Source organism: Rousettus aegyptiacus, unplaced genomic scaffold (genome assembly GCF_014176215.1).
Source record: "Rousettus aegyptiacus isolate mRouAeg1 unplaced genomic scaffold, mRouAeg1.p scaffold_m13_p_1, whole genome shotgun sequence".
NCBI classification, from domain to species: domain Eukaryota; kingdom Metazoa; phylum Chordata; class Mammalia; order Chiroptera; family Pteropodidae; genus Rousettus; species Rousettus aegyptiacus.
The window spans coordinates 75,455,147-75,470,016 of NW_023416284.1; the positions used below are offsets into that span (position 1 = coordinate 75,455,147).

General features: G+C 39.1%; 1 protein-coding gene across 10 annotated transcripts in view; it reads right to left on the minus strand.

Moving 5' to 3' along the window:
- PHACTR1 (phosphatase and actin regulator 1) overlaps positions 1-14,870 on the minus strand; it is a 537,206-nt gene that overhangs the window by 285,006 nt on the left and 237,330 nt on the right. For 2 of the 10 annotated variants that reach the window (XM_036237066.1, XM_016123259.2), the window contains exon 1: positions 1,241-1,971. The exons of 6 other annotated variants lie outside the window; for them this stretch is intronic. The gene's annotated coding sequence lies outside the window, so the exon portion shown is untranslated. Of the gene's footprint in view, positions 1-1,240; positions 1,972-14,870 lie in introns of those variants that run through there. 2 more of the 10 variants (XM_036237064.1, XM_016123262.2) reach the window with 2 other exon arrangements.

Sequence of the window (14,870 nt, forward strand, 5' to 3'; positions counted from 1 at the left end):
GGAACTCACTGTGCTGGTATTAATTATTTAAGCAATGCTTTCTTGAGGGACTGCCATGGCCTACAAAAGGGGCTCCATAAGCTGTTCTCTCATATTATAAATATTTATAATATCACACTATCTATATTTCAAATGTTGGCTTTAATTACACACCTCATTATGCTATGCCTTGTTGTTTTGTGGTCATTGTTTAATTTATTTGTTGAGCTTCAGAAGAGGGGGGTGATGAGGCCACGGTAGAGGGAGGATTCTAGAAATTCATGATCAACGAAGTTATTTTGATTCCCAAATGTGGTCCATGACCTCAAACATTTAGGAACCACTGATTCAAGATGATTTTTATTCTAATATTCAAATACTCTCTCACATCTATAATTGTACCACTCAAAAGAGAAGGTTTAATTAGGCACGATCAACTCATATAATTTACTCAAAACTGGGAGTAAGGTGGGGAGGGAGAGAGGGGCAGCAAAAACTCAAGTATCTCTTTATAGACATCATTCTAAGCCCATTTTCGCTTTGGTTCTAACACCACCATATTTTGTTTAGAGCACCTCATGTGGCCAAAATAAATAAATAAATAAAGCAACTATAAATGAACTCTTCCAAACTAAAGCCTTGCCTGTTTCTCAGGCTGTCTAGGAGTCAATAAAAAAAGAACTCTTGTAGCATTTCTAAGTCATGCCAAGTGAGCTGTTATCAGTTCTCAAATTGATTTTTATCTCCATGCCACATTTTATCTCAAAATGCCACAGCCCAAGATGGGGTCCCACCAAACCTATTCTTTTTTTTTTTTTTTTTTTTTTTTTTTTTTTTTTACATCATTGACAACTTCTCGCTGTGCCCACTTCCCCCAAAATATCAATTGCTGATTCGATTTTTCCTTTCTTGTCTCTTTAAGTCAGAAACTTCCTGAGGTTCCTAAGCTGCCTGCCTCAGCAGGCGTCCAGGACTCCCAGCAAGTCTCCATTGCAGTGAGATTTGCAAGTGAATCTCACGGATCTGAAAAACATCAAATCCCTCCCTATCTCCTCTGACTTCCAGGCATCTACATCCACACCAGTGAATTCCGACACATCCTAGGAACGAACCTGTTGGAGGTTTGAAGCCAAATCTATTGATATTGGCAGCTCCAAAAAAAGGAAAATTCCCTAAACTGAACAAAACATAAAATCAATACAAAAATCCAACTAACGAGCACACAAAAAGCAACAAAATTATTTAAGACTCAAATGCCTACCTTACAGATTGCCCAAAGCTCCTTGCTCACACATGGAGCCTCCCTCCTCCCTGGCTGTTTTCTGGCTCTCCAATAGCTGTGCTTTCTTAGACTGAGCAACAGTCTCAAGTGTCGGGCTCTGAAATACACATGCTACACACGCCCATACAGCCTTTTCGGTGCCAGGCAGCCCCTTCGCCTCCCTTCCCAGCCCCCGGCCAGCCCGTGCCAATTTCTTGGCCGCTGCTAACTCCTACAAGGAAAGGAATGGGGAAGGGAAGGGAGTCGGCAGGGTTTGGGATCGATGCAACTCCCCATGGGTTGGGTGGGCGGTCGCCCATCTAGGCAGAAAGGGTCCATCTTATCCCTTTTCTAACCTGAAACTCCCTCCACAGATGGTTTCTCCAGGCTCATTCAGATCCCAGAGCAAGTTGGCAGACTCCTGCTGGCGTTCCCTGCATGTACCCAGACCTCTCTGAGGCGGCAGCCCCCGGCCGGCGGGGCACAGATCACCTCTTACCTTCACAAAGCCCCAGTTCTTAAAAGCTTGGTTGAGGTCTCCAAGGAGCCCTGCGTTTTACTTGACATTGGAAGCAACCAGTTTCAGAAGCAGGGAACATTTCGAAATGAAACGGAAAGTAAGCCGGTGATCCAAACCAGACCCCCGACCTGCACTTGGCCCTCGGCAGCCTCTGCGAGTCTTCAAACTCAGCCCCGCCCGCCAAACTGTTTCAGCCTGGAGAGAATTCAGAGGCAACTGGCAACTGCAGCTTGGAAGTCTCTAACTCAAGGCCTGGGCTGCTTTTTGTGTGTGTGTGAGTATTTGTTGAGCTTTTTAACATGCAGGTTGTCTCTTTCTGCAGGGAATTACTCAGTGAGCCTGTCACCTGACTCACAGCAATTCCATTATATAATTCAAACTGTGCTATTTGAGTTCCGATCAGAAAGCCAGGCTCCCCTCCCAATTCCCCCACCAGCCTGCCCCCCACCCTAAGGGGAGAGAGAGGACGAAAGGGAGACACTCCAAACACCAAACAATGACAATTAACCTCTCTTGAAACGGGAGGATAATGCTTCATTTTCACAGTGTATTTTTATTTTCCTTTTAATTTGATTCTTCTTGGGTGGAGGACCTTCTAAATGCCAATGCTGAGTTAGCAGAGATTTCTCAAGATATAACATCTCAGGATGTAACATCTCAGGATGTAACTGTAGCAGTTTCCTTGATTCTCTTTTAGGGTGGCTGTCCCTAGATTAGATAGATCACCGAATGAATATTCAAATGATAGAGTACATCAGTTTAAAAGCCTCACAATCGATTTATAACATATGTGCAAATGAACTCTAACACCTAGACTGTTTATTAACTTTGTCACATATCTAACTTCTGTGAAACGCCAAAGGGGTAGCTTGGACTGAGGGGTCTTAGCCAACCTTCTTGCTTTGATCTTGATCCTCATAAACCCTCTCCAACTACCTCAAACAAGTATAACATTCAACTGAAAACTGCATGCTTGCTATGCAAACACGTCTTAAAGTCCAAAAACCCTCAGCCTCTACTTTCAACCACATTGAAATCCCTAAGGCCAATCCTTATGGATATTTTGAAGCCACCACTGTCTTGGAAGGTAATATTCATTTCGGTCTGTTGCAACTTCCCTTTCTTAGCCTCTGTCGTCTCCATCCAGGTGATATATATTGAAGGGAAGCATGTTAAAACAAATTAACCCATGAGTGTGACAGGTTCTTGGAGCAATCTAGATGACATAAATGATCATAACACTTAAAGCATCATGAAACATGAAGATCAACATAAAAAACCTCAATCTGTTTACTTTTTCCATGTCAGAGCTGGGATGAAGAGGGGGCTCTGGGCTCCTAATCTCCTAGCTAATGGAAACTTGTAGCTAAATATGGGAAGTACTTGAAAAAGACCGTTAAGTCTGTGGGAACAAATGCTAACACCGATTAACCTTCTTTCGGTTTTTCCTAGTCTGACTTCCTTTCTTCTTCCTGCATCCTCCCACCCATATCCACCAAAGGAAACTACCTGGGTTTTCCTTCCTGTCTTCAGCATTGTAAGTAATATTAGGTGTCACTGCTATATTAAACTGTGTGACGTTAGACGGTTACAGTGCCCTAAGAATAATTTTCAAATTACTTTGTAATTATCTACCCACATATCTCGCTGAAAGGATATGAGATAGTTACTATTCTCCTTGTACAGACCCAAGGAAGCCAGTAGCATAGGCAGAAGTTAAAAGTGACGTCTCCTATTCTCGGTGCTCTATTTTGCAAAAGAAGACCCAGATATACATGAAAAAATTATGAATGTGTAAACATGAATGACAGATTGATGTCTGTGTATATCTCTTCCTCCAGGTGTAGTAAATACAATGCTATAGTAATTGCTATAGTAATTACTTTCTTAATGAGAATAAAGATACAGAGTAAGATATTGCAAAACACCAGGTGGTGAGACCCTCCCCAGTAATGGAAAAAGAAGCACTATTATTAAATATACCTTTTATCTGTATACTCCAGTCTCCTAGACCAGTGCTGTCCAATAGAAATATAATGTGAGCCACATATGTAATTTAAAAATTTCTAACGGTCCCACTGAAAAAGAAGAAAACCCTGGTGAAATTAATTTTGGTAGTATATTTTTTTAATCCAATCTATTCAAAATGTTATTTCAACATGTAATCAATATAAAAATTGTTAACAAAGTATTTTGTGATCTTTTCTATATTCTAAACCTCTGAAACCTGATATAAATTACTTGTATTTTAGACTATCTCACATCTCAGTTAGAAGTAGCTACATTTCAAATGCTCAATTGAGCCACATGTGGCCAGTGATGACCACAAGAGAAGGCCCCGCCCCAGACTATATTTGATCATTTTTGGTTTGGAAATTTTTCTTTGAGTACATGAACATTTGTCTATCCCTACTTGGAACTTTCAGAAAAATAAGTGGCATTCATTCAATTCTAGCCTTATGGCATAATCCAAGTGGTATTTTCTTGAATGGAGCAAGAAAATATCAAATAAGATTGGAATTGAAGTGGTATTAAAGATTCAGCTCTGTTCATGCCACTAGAGGATGGTGATGATTAAAAATAAATCTCAAGTTTATAACAAAATCGTTCCTTGGGCTGCTCTAATCTCACAAGTTAGGGACCTCAGAGTTAGATTTGACTCTTAATTTCTGTGTAACCTCTGTCTGTGTCCTCTCTTCGCAGCCCATTTAATAGATACTAAGTCTTATCAAGTCTACCTGTCACCTTTTCTTAAGTCCCAGGGCCTCTGCTACAACCCAGACAATTCTAAGAACACCTACCTGCCTGGTCTCATTGCCCCCACTGTTTACCCATTCGAGTTCATTTTCTATCGTGCCTTCAGTGCGAACATGCATTGAAAGTAGCCATTTAATCATATAGCTCCTCAGCTTAAAGCCTTGAATAGCAACTTGCTGCCTTTCAAATAAAATTGTTTGCCATTATCTCCTAGGCATACTCCTTTCTGTGATCTACTAGGCAATCGTAAACTGGCCTCTGTGGAACTTTCCTGCTCATCTCCAGGCTACACATTCTTTGTGTTTACCCTGGCCTACATACTTGACTATGCCAAAATTTCTTCCATGACTTCATGCCTTTGTTCATAGTCTGTTCTCCTGGCCTGGAATGCCCTTCCTTAAAATGCCTAGCCCTCACCAAATAAAAAACCTTTGAGCCTATCTCAAGTATTTATCATAGCTTTTCTTGATCTTTCAGTCACACTTAACAGTCCTCCCTTCTATGCCACCACACCGCTTTTATAAATTGATGTGTTATAATGCTTATCACATTCAATTATAATTATATGATATGCTAGACAGGGACTTCAGCAAGAACCTCATACCTTTTATCTTTGAATTCACCTTGGGCCATAATAGGATCTCAGTAGGTGCCCAAGGAATTCCCTTTCCTGTGCACTTCTCCCCTTTCCAATTGTCTAACCACTTGGTACATCATCTCCATCATCACTATCACCACAGCAGCCAATATGTATTAGCACTACTATGCACAAGGCACTGTGGTAAGCATTTTACATACATTTTCCTTAATTCTAACAACAAAATCTATAAATTAGGGGCTTATCCTCAGTGTTTAATAGCTGTGCCATCTTTAATACTGTTTCCTTCTTTCAACAAGTTGTTTTAAAGTCATTCTTATAACACCTTTTATAACAAGCCAACGTGCAGTATGTCTCCATGGAGAGCAGGATTTCATATTTTTTTGTTAACTTATTTGTTAACAAATACATGTGTCTTTTGTTTTATATTTTTAGTATCTTCATCTCTTTACACTTCCAATTCTTAGTGGCCCAAGAAAACAGAAAATCTAACAATAGTATTTTAATGCAGAGTAAGTATATGGTGACTTTGAGTAAGGGCATGAAAAACCCCATGAAAAAGCCATGTGAACATCACAGGGTGCAACACTTAGTTTTGCATCTCAGAATCAGTTTCTGGCTTTTATTTTTGGCTCTCTAGTCATTTCCACATAATTCAGTTTAGTAGTCTTTTAAAAAGGGAAGAGATCAACACCAAGTACTGGAGAGGCTGTAGAGCCACAGAAACTCTCATTCATTGCTGTTGAGAATGCAGAATGGTACAGCCATTTTGAAAGAAACTTTTGTGGTCTTTTACAAAACTAAACATAATTCTGCTGTAATTATACTCCTTGGTATTTACCCAAATAGACTGAAAATTTATGTCCACAGAGAAATGTGCACACAGATAAGTAAACTGTGGGGCATCCATGCAAAGGAATATTATTCAGTGCTAAAAGAAATGAGCTATGAAGCCATGAAAAGACACAGAAAAACCTTAAATATCTATTACTAAGTGAAAGAAGCCAATATGAAAAGGTTCCATACTGCATGATTCCCACTATATGCCATTCTGAAAAAAGGCAAAATTATGGTGACAGTAAAAAGATCAGTGGTTGTCAAGAGTTGGAGGGAAGGAGGGATGAATAGGCAGAGCACAGATAATTTTTAAGGCAGCGAAACTACTCTGTATGGTCCCATAATGGTGGGTACATGTCATTATATATTTGTCCAAACCTATAGAATGTACAACACTAAAAGTGAACTTTTATGTAAACTATGGTCTTTGGGCAATAATGATGTGCAAGGGAGATTCATCAGTTGTAACCAATGTAGAGGTCTGGGCAGCGGTGGGTGGTTATAGTGGGGGAGGCTGTGCATGGTTGGAGACAGGGGCCATATGGGAACTCTTTGTACTTTCTGCTTAATTTTGCAGTGAATCTAAACTTGCTCTAAAAAAATGTAGTCTATGTTTTTGAGTGGAGGGACCATGGATGCCCAGGGATTGTGCTCAGTGGGTTCCAGTGTGATACACAGGTTGTTTTCCCACTAGATTGTCAGTTGCTCAAGTTTATTGTTTTTTTTTTCTTTTGTTTCCACAAGACCACTAAACGAATGAGAATGTATTTACTGAGGGATTAATAAATATTTGTTTAACTAAAATGAAGAACTTATGTTTCATATAATAAATAGATAATTCCACCCACATAAACCCCATAAAAACTTTAGTGTCAACAGAAAAGCTATTACTGACGTGGTTTCTGGAAACTCTGGAGCCTGGAACAGCCTCAAACTTCGAGGAGGGGTTGTGCTGGGAGGCCAGGCTTGGGGCTAGAAGAAGAGCAGGGTCTTGGGAAAGCTTGACTTTGTTTGAGTCAATCCTGAAAGTGCTCTATGGCCACCCCCTGCTGGATTTACAGTACACTGCACAGAGCTGCCAGAGCAGGGCTGTCTCTGCTGGGTACTTACCCCCATGTGAGCCTCAGTTCCCTGAGCTGTGAAAAGGGGATGAGGATATGTGGGTTATTGTGAGTGTTACAAGAGATCATATCTAGAAAGTGCTTGGCAGAATGATTGGCTAATGTCTGTGTCAATTAATGAAAACTGTTTCCTCTTAATATTAAGTATTATTAAATATTACATGATAATAAAAATCATTGGAGATGAGCTGAGGGAGCTTAAGAAATGTCAGCGCCTGTGTGATGGTGAATTTTTTTTGACTTCCACAACCTCTGTCTTCCTTCCTTCCTTCCTTCCTTCCTTCCTTCCTTCCTTCCTTCCTTCCTTCTTTTCTTCTTTCCTTTTTTCACCCCTCCTTTCTTCTCTATTTTCCTTCTTTCTTCCTCCTCCTTCTCTTTTTCTCTCCCTTTCTATTTATTATTTTTAAAATGAGTTATTTTGTCCCTTGCTATTCTTGGCCCGCTAACTGAGGCTCTTTGTCTTGAGATCTTCTTGCCAAAACCACATTAAGCTCACCAGGTTGCTAAACTTAGACCAGCCTGTTTCTGCTTTCTCTTGGAAGGCCCACAATACTCCAAACTAGAGAGATATGAGGTCAAAATATTCTTGTTCAGAGCAAAGGGGGCTGCTTCATAAAGAGCTCCCCAGAACGAAGGCAGAGCCTGAGACGAAAAAATCCGAGGCCTCTGGCATAATTTGAAACAGAGCAGTTCAGACCTCACACTCTGTCTGCTAAGTCAATGCCACCACCAATCTCAAGGCCACTTTTCAAATTGTACTTTTGGCCAGCTCAGCATAATGTCTATGTGACAGCTTTACTTTGGGAGGACAAGAGAAAAAGGCACTTTCTCAGAGGGATAGGTAGTTTAGTTGCTTCCTTTAATTCTCTCCAAAGCACCATGTGGAATTTATGTGATGATCTGCATCCAAACAGGGCTATGATCCAAGAAAGACATAAGAAGGGACAGGAGATACACAGTAGCCTTCATATAGGGGCAAATGAACAAGGTTTTAAGAGATGGAGAATGCAGTGGAGAGAGACCTGGGATTGATTTCTAGTTCTGCCACCTTCTCACTTGGGGCAGGTTATTTCCCCTCTTTCTTTCTGTGTGAAATGCTGATAATAATAAACTGGGGTAGAGGGAGTCTGAGGTGATATTTGTAAAAGTATCTGTCAGGGGGTCTGCAATGACCTTGGCCAGTAGGTTTCCGCATGTCTAAAATGGAAAGAAATTGCAATGCCCTTTTAATAAAGTTCTTTGGTGGAAGTTAAACAAGACCTCTGGCAAATACTAAGTACTACATGTGGATGTCTCCCCTCCCACCCCCTCTGATCCCCATACCTCCATGTCATAGATTATATTTTCCAAAGATGGACACAACTATATCTCCCATCCCACCTACTCTCCTAAAACCTCGCCACCCCCCTGTTAAGTGGTGGGAGTTGATTTCTTTCCATCTGAATCTAGATGGGCTTGAAACATGCTTGTAGTAATTCCGTGGGAACGACAGAAGCTGAATCTGTTGTTAGAATACTTGCTCTTGAAGCCTTCAGCTAGCAGGTAAGCAGTTAATTTCACCGAGGCCCCCATGCTATGAGGAAGCCCACCCTAGCCAATGTGGAGAGACTATAGAGAGTTCCCAGATTCTCCAACCGTACCTTCTCCCTAATCACTGTCTGACCACAACCTCATGAGAGACGACTGGAACCAGAAATCACCAGATGAGCCCTTTCAGAATTCCTGAACCACATAAATTAAATATAGATGATGGACAAGAAAACCTAATTTCAGTACACTCTCAAAGAGTGCAATAACATAGGCCCTTATGTCAGGGGAGGATCGGGGTTTAAATTAACCCTCTTACTTAAGCAGTGTGACTTTTAAGAAGTCCACATGTCTAAAAAGGTGATTAAAAATAATGCCTATGTCATAGAATTATTGTTAGGATAAATGAGGTGCCTACTCATTAGAACTTAGCACCGTAACTGACACATCTTAGATATTGTTTGCCATCATTATCATTACCACCAATACCACCAATGCCAATATTACCATCACCACTACTAACAATAGTTGTATTTCATAATCATAATGCTGGGTTTTCCTCCTAAGGCCTTAGAGCTGGCTGGAATACACCCTTTCATTAGTTACACTTTCTTCCATGTAGATACCTTTCTTTCAATTCATAGTCTATATGATTGCATTTTCACCCTTCATGCTAATGTCATAATTATGAGGAATTGCTTGAACTGATCCAATCAATCTTAACTGTTTTACAGCTCACCCACAATCAGCTATCAGTTTACTCTCGATGTTCTCAATTGTCTTGGTCATCATTATCTATTAATAGCCAAATATTCTGGAGCAGAAAATCTGTTTTGACTAAAAGTGCAGAACTATCTATCCCTGGGTCTGTTGGGCTATTCAGCTTAGCTTTTGAAAACCCACAATGAGCCAACAAAGAAGAAAATTAAGGTTCTGAAAGATAAAATATATCTTTTAATTGTTCATTCACTTATTCATTCATATATTGGTCATTCAACAAATAGTTAACTGACAACTTACCACGTGATGGGCTCTGGACGTACAAAGCAGATACGATTTCTGTCCTCATGAATTTTCAGGCTGGTGCAAAGTAACTGGCTTTGTTATCAAATAAACCTGGGTTTGAATTTGACTCTGTCACTTACTACATATTTAAATCAGTTAAACCTTTTTGAGCCTAATCATTTTCTCAGGGTCATTGTGAGGATTAAATGAATTAGTGTAAGGAGAGTGTTCACCATAGCACCTGGCAATGTGTACATTTCTTTCCCCAAATGTCACATAACTAGTAGCCACTAGACTCAGGATACAAACCCAGGAGTGTCTGTCTCCCATGCATGTGCTTTTAAAGAATTTATTATAAATATTTATAAAATCTCACTTCTTTTGATTTTGATTTTTTCTCCGTCATTCAATCAATTCATTACTTATTCAAAAATGTTTTTAAAAATTGTTTTTCTATGTCCTTTTTATCCCTCTTCTGCAGAACCTAATGCAGTAAGCATTAACTGATATGAAAATCACAAAGCAGTTAATGTTAATACAGAAAAAATAAAACGAGAATAGTTATCTTTCTTCAGGTGAGAAGCTGCAATGAAGTGTTGGGTTATACAGAAGCTCTTATCTAAATAGTATAGCTGAAAGAACCATAGTAAGCACCCAGTCAGAAAGAGCTTATCTGGCCATTTGGTAATTTATGGAAAATTGTTTCTTTAATTAAAAGTTGGAACTCTTACAAAACTATATTTATAATCTAGGGGACTGCCATTAAAAATCCACTAGGCTTACTGTACTGTATATAAAGTCTTTCTAGACCTCCGAGTCCTCTATCCTGTGGGACACCACACTGCAATTCTTCTCTTGCCTTCTACAACACCACTTACTCTAAGCTACTTTTAAATAAACAAGCAAGTAAGCAAGCAAACAACTGTACTTATCTCTTTTTCTTTTTCCTTTATCTACTTAAATGTTGGCTTCTCTCCTAAGTCTTACTCCTCACTGAGTAATCCCATGTCTGATCTTTTAATCTACTTTTCTGGAGCCTTCCCTTCCATATCAATTGCAATTTCTCTAATTCACATCCTTAGAATCTCTTGTTATAACTATCATAATAATCGACTGGTCTCTATCTGCAAATTGCTCAACTCTCTGAGCTTTGTTTTTCACACCACATCCAGAATTATTTTTCTAACACCAGGCTAGTACATGACACGCCTCAAAGATCGACATTACTTCCCTACAGCATAAAGTTCAAATTGTTTAGCATGGGATTCAAGATTCCTCCTGGTGTTGCACTATATCCCTCCCTGTCTCCTCTCTCACTGCATCCCTCCCCAATGCCTGACTTTCTGCTACAATGTACTTCTTGGCATTTCAGATATTTTTCATCTTTCCCTACTTACCTTCTCATAAAACAATCTGCTTCTCTAATTTTCTATCTTTTGTAACATTTCTTACTAAATGCCCCTCAGAATACTGACCTTAAGAAATGCTACACTGAAGAAAAGGAGCTCCAGTCAGTGGTTCTGGGTGATACTGTATATCGAATTCCTCCCTCCCCTTGGAGAGTACATGTATGTTAGCATTTCAATGCTCTGAGAAGTCCTGCAACACCTAAACCCGGTTAGCTTTGTTTAATCCAATATTTTCTAAGTATTGAATGTCTTTTTTTTTCCTGGAAACCCATAGAAACTAGATCTTATCAACTATATTTTAGGAAGCACTGGACTATTGAAATCCTCTTCATTCATTCTTCATTTGTCCATTATTCATTTACTTGGCAAATATTTATTTAACACCATGCCAAATATTGGAGAATGTACTGAAAATGAACAATAGAAAGCAAGATGGACATACTTCCTACTGTCAGGAAGCTTATGGTTTTGCCTGAAGGGATGTAAAGTAAATATGCAATAACCATAAAGAATGCTGAGAGCTATCATGGGGAGATAGAGTTGTCGCAGTGCATAGTAATGGGACTTAGTCTGGGAGAATGATTAGGGAGGGCTTCCCGAAGGAAGTGGTTTTATATGGGGACCTGAAGGAAGAGTACAAGTTAGCAGATGAAAGTGAGGGGTGGAAAGGAAAAGAGTAATGCAGGCGAGGTCAACTTCTTGTGTGATGAACCTGAAACCAGAGAGAGAGAGTGTGGATGACTGGGAGACTAGGGGATATCTCAACCCAAAAGTCACTCTTTCATGCCCAGAATCTCCTACCCTATCTGGCTTTCAAAGTGAATGTTTAATAAATGTTTGCTGAATTGCTACTTCCCTTGTAGTAATTTGATCACATTATTTCTTTAGGGGGGTCAATATGATATGTAACACAGAGCTACATGCACACCCCACCCCCAACACTCTTAATATAGAAGTCAAATAAGGGAGTAATTTTTTAAAGGGTTTGGTTTTAAAAATGTATACTGATGTTTTACTAATTTATTTTTAATTACAGAATTAAATATAGGTATGTAATTGTAAATGGTGAGGTTATTTTCTTAATTAACTCCATTGCTGTCTAATCCTCTTTAATATGTTTTCCATTGTTGAGTGGCTTGCTTTTGTCATCTAGCAAATAAAGAAGTAAAACTGTAATTGGCCAGATTGAACGAGACGCTTAAAACTGAGTGTACATAAGCGCCTGGAAGTTGTAACTGGCATCTCTTCTTGTAGCCACCATGCTGGGATTCCTGTCCTCTTTCGTTGCCTTAATTCTCAGACACACCATAATTCTTGTCTTTTTTTTTCCATGGCTGCCCTCTGGTAATAAAAAAAAAAAAAAAAAAAAAGAGCCATCCCTTTTGTCATCTGTAGAACAGAGGGTAATGTCTCTTAATTAACAGAAGGAAGTGGTGCAATGTAGTAAGAACATTGCAATTATTTCCAATTAATTCCACATGCAGTTTGGCAACGTTAATAACCCATAAAATGACCTAGGATCTAAATATGGAGAACAATCATCCTTGATCAGACATTTCTCTATTGTTCCAGCAAAAACAAGAAAATTCAAAGGCGAGATGCATACAAGTTCTGTAATATCATAAATTCAATCCTAAATATAATTTAAAATAGAAAGAACTGTATACCGTATACGTGCTATTCAGATCTTATGAGCTCTCAAGTGTTTAACAACCTCTATAAATCATTGCATGTTGATAGATGTCAATTTAACTACCAGTGGAGCAATTATTTGATTGGATACACCTTTTGTCAGCAAAGCAAGGATACCTTCCTGGTCATAGAAAAGCAGGAAAGACACATACCTTTTAATTTTATCAGACAGTGAATTTCTAAATTCTTTGGGGATATAGAATGTGTGTTGCACATCCACAAACCCATAAAAATGCCTCATTGAACACCTCACCCAGATCTATACTGCTTTTTTCTAAATTTACATAAAATATACCACATAAGGTTCACCATTTTAGCCATTTTCCTTTTTTTCTTTCCTTTTTTTTTTTGCCATTGTTGTCGTTGTTGCTTGTGTGTTAGAATATTTACTCCCTAAAGGGTGAACAAGAGATGAGATTTGGCACTGGAGAGCCAATGTTCACAAACAAAGGCAGTGATTTCCTTATGGATGCTTTTCACTCAATCACTTTGTGGGTAAGGTCAGTTGTGGACAGGATGGATGAGTTTATGAATCTGGTGTTTTCTGCTTAAAGTTGTTCGTACCTTGGAGAAAAGTTTCTCTGAAATAAAATATCTAAAGATTCTCTGACTGTATTAGAAAATTTATTTTTATTAAGTCAGGTCCACCTATGGTATCTTGATTGCAAGCTCTATACGGTAACATTTCTTCCATAATTTTCCATGCCATTTCCTTCAGCTCTACAAACATCAGATTGTACATACCTTTGCTTGCATACTTGTTCTTCAGTTTATGATCTTCTCTGGGTTCTCATGTTGTATCCCTGACTCACTGCTGCTAGGAGCTTATCTGTCCTAACATAATTCATAACTCTGTAGCTTCCCAGAATCCCAATGTTGTGCTTAAAGGATTTTTACCTCCCACCCTCTTTATGTGAGAGTCAGATTCGAGTGCAGAGACAGGAAGTGGTGGGATAGAGGGAATGGCTTCCAGTCATACACGCTCTGAGCTGAGGAAATGTCCATGGAGCAATGTGTTGGTGATGAGACACCTCCCCCCACCCCATCTCTTCTTTTCTTTCAGCCAACCATCTTATGCCACTGTTTTCTAGTTGTTTCTGTTCACAGTTGTAATTTTCAGTAAAGATCTTTGATCTATTTTTATAGGGGTGATTTATGTCATAACAAATAGTCATTAAGAGCGCCACATGCAGTAGGCCACGTGATAGATAAGATATAGGAGGTGGTTTAGGTAACATGTACCTGCCATTAAGGTAGTAAGACTCATTTCAGTCTGTCTCAATTTTCTTTCTTAGCACCTGCAAGGAGAAGACAGCTAGTATCTCTGTCCAAAGGATATCAAGAGACAAACATGTTAAAACACTGGAATTGATCTATTTATGAGAGACCGAGAAAATTAGATGGCATAAATGAGTGTAACACTTAGAGCTTCATTAAACATGACTATGAACATAAAAATCTCCAACTTGTTTGCTTTTTACATGGCAAAGCCGAGATGAGCTGTGAGCAGGATGTGACCCAGGCGGGCTGGAAATGTACATTTCAGTCACTTCTTGGCAGCACGTGTCTCCTAACCAACAACGCTTTGTGAGATCTCGCGCTTCCTTCCATTCAAGGTTTGATGTGTATTATGATTCTAAACCAAGCTCTGGTCAGCCACCAATAAAGCAGTTTTATCTCCACTGAACATTTCACCATCCTAAATAGAAACTTCCAGCCTGTCACCCTGTTATTTAAGTTGTTCTAAGGAAGAGTCACTCTAAACCAATATATCGAGGCTCTCATTATTAGTTAAAGCACAAACTTCTTACAATTTTGTTATATATAAATTCATCTTTCAACACCAAAGATGAAAGGCAACTTTAAGAAATCGTAACAATTCCATCCTGCACCGTGAGTTATTTAATTGAGGTAGGAATACATATACTGAGAATCGTTTTTTACTTAATCTAAATCTAAAACATCAGTTGTGAAGTGTGATTTGAACTGACGCAGTGGGGTGTGCTTTTGCTGTCGTGTGGCAGAGACAGCGATGCTGTTCAGGTTTTATTTTTAAAGTTCGGGTAATTATAACTTAAACTAACAGCAGGGGGAAATGAATCATTTATTTGTCTCTCTTATTACAGCTTTCTCCTCACAAAATGGTTTCTTTCTTGCAGAATTT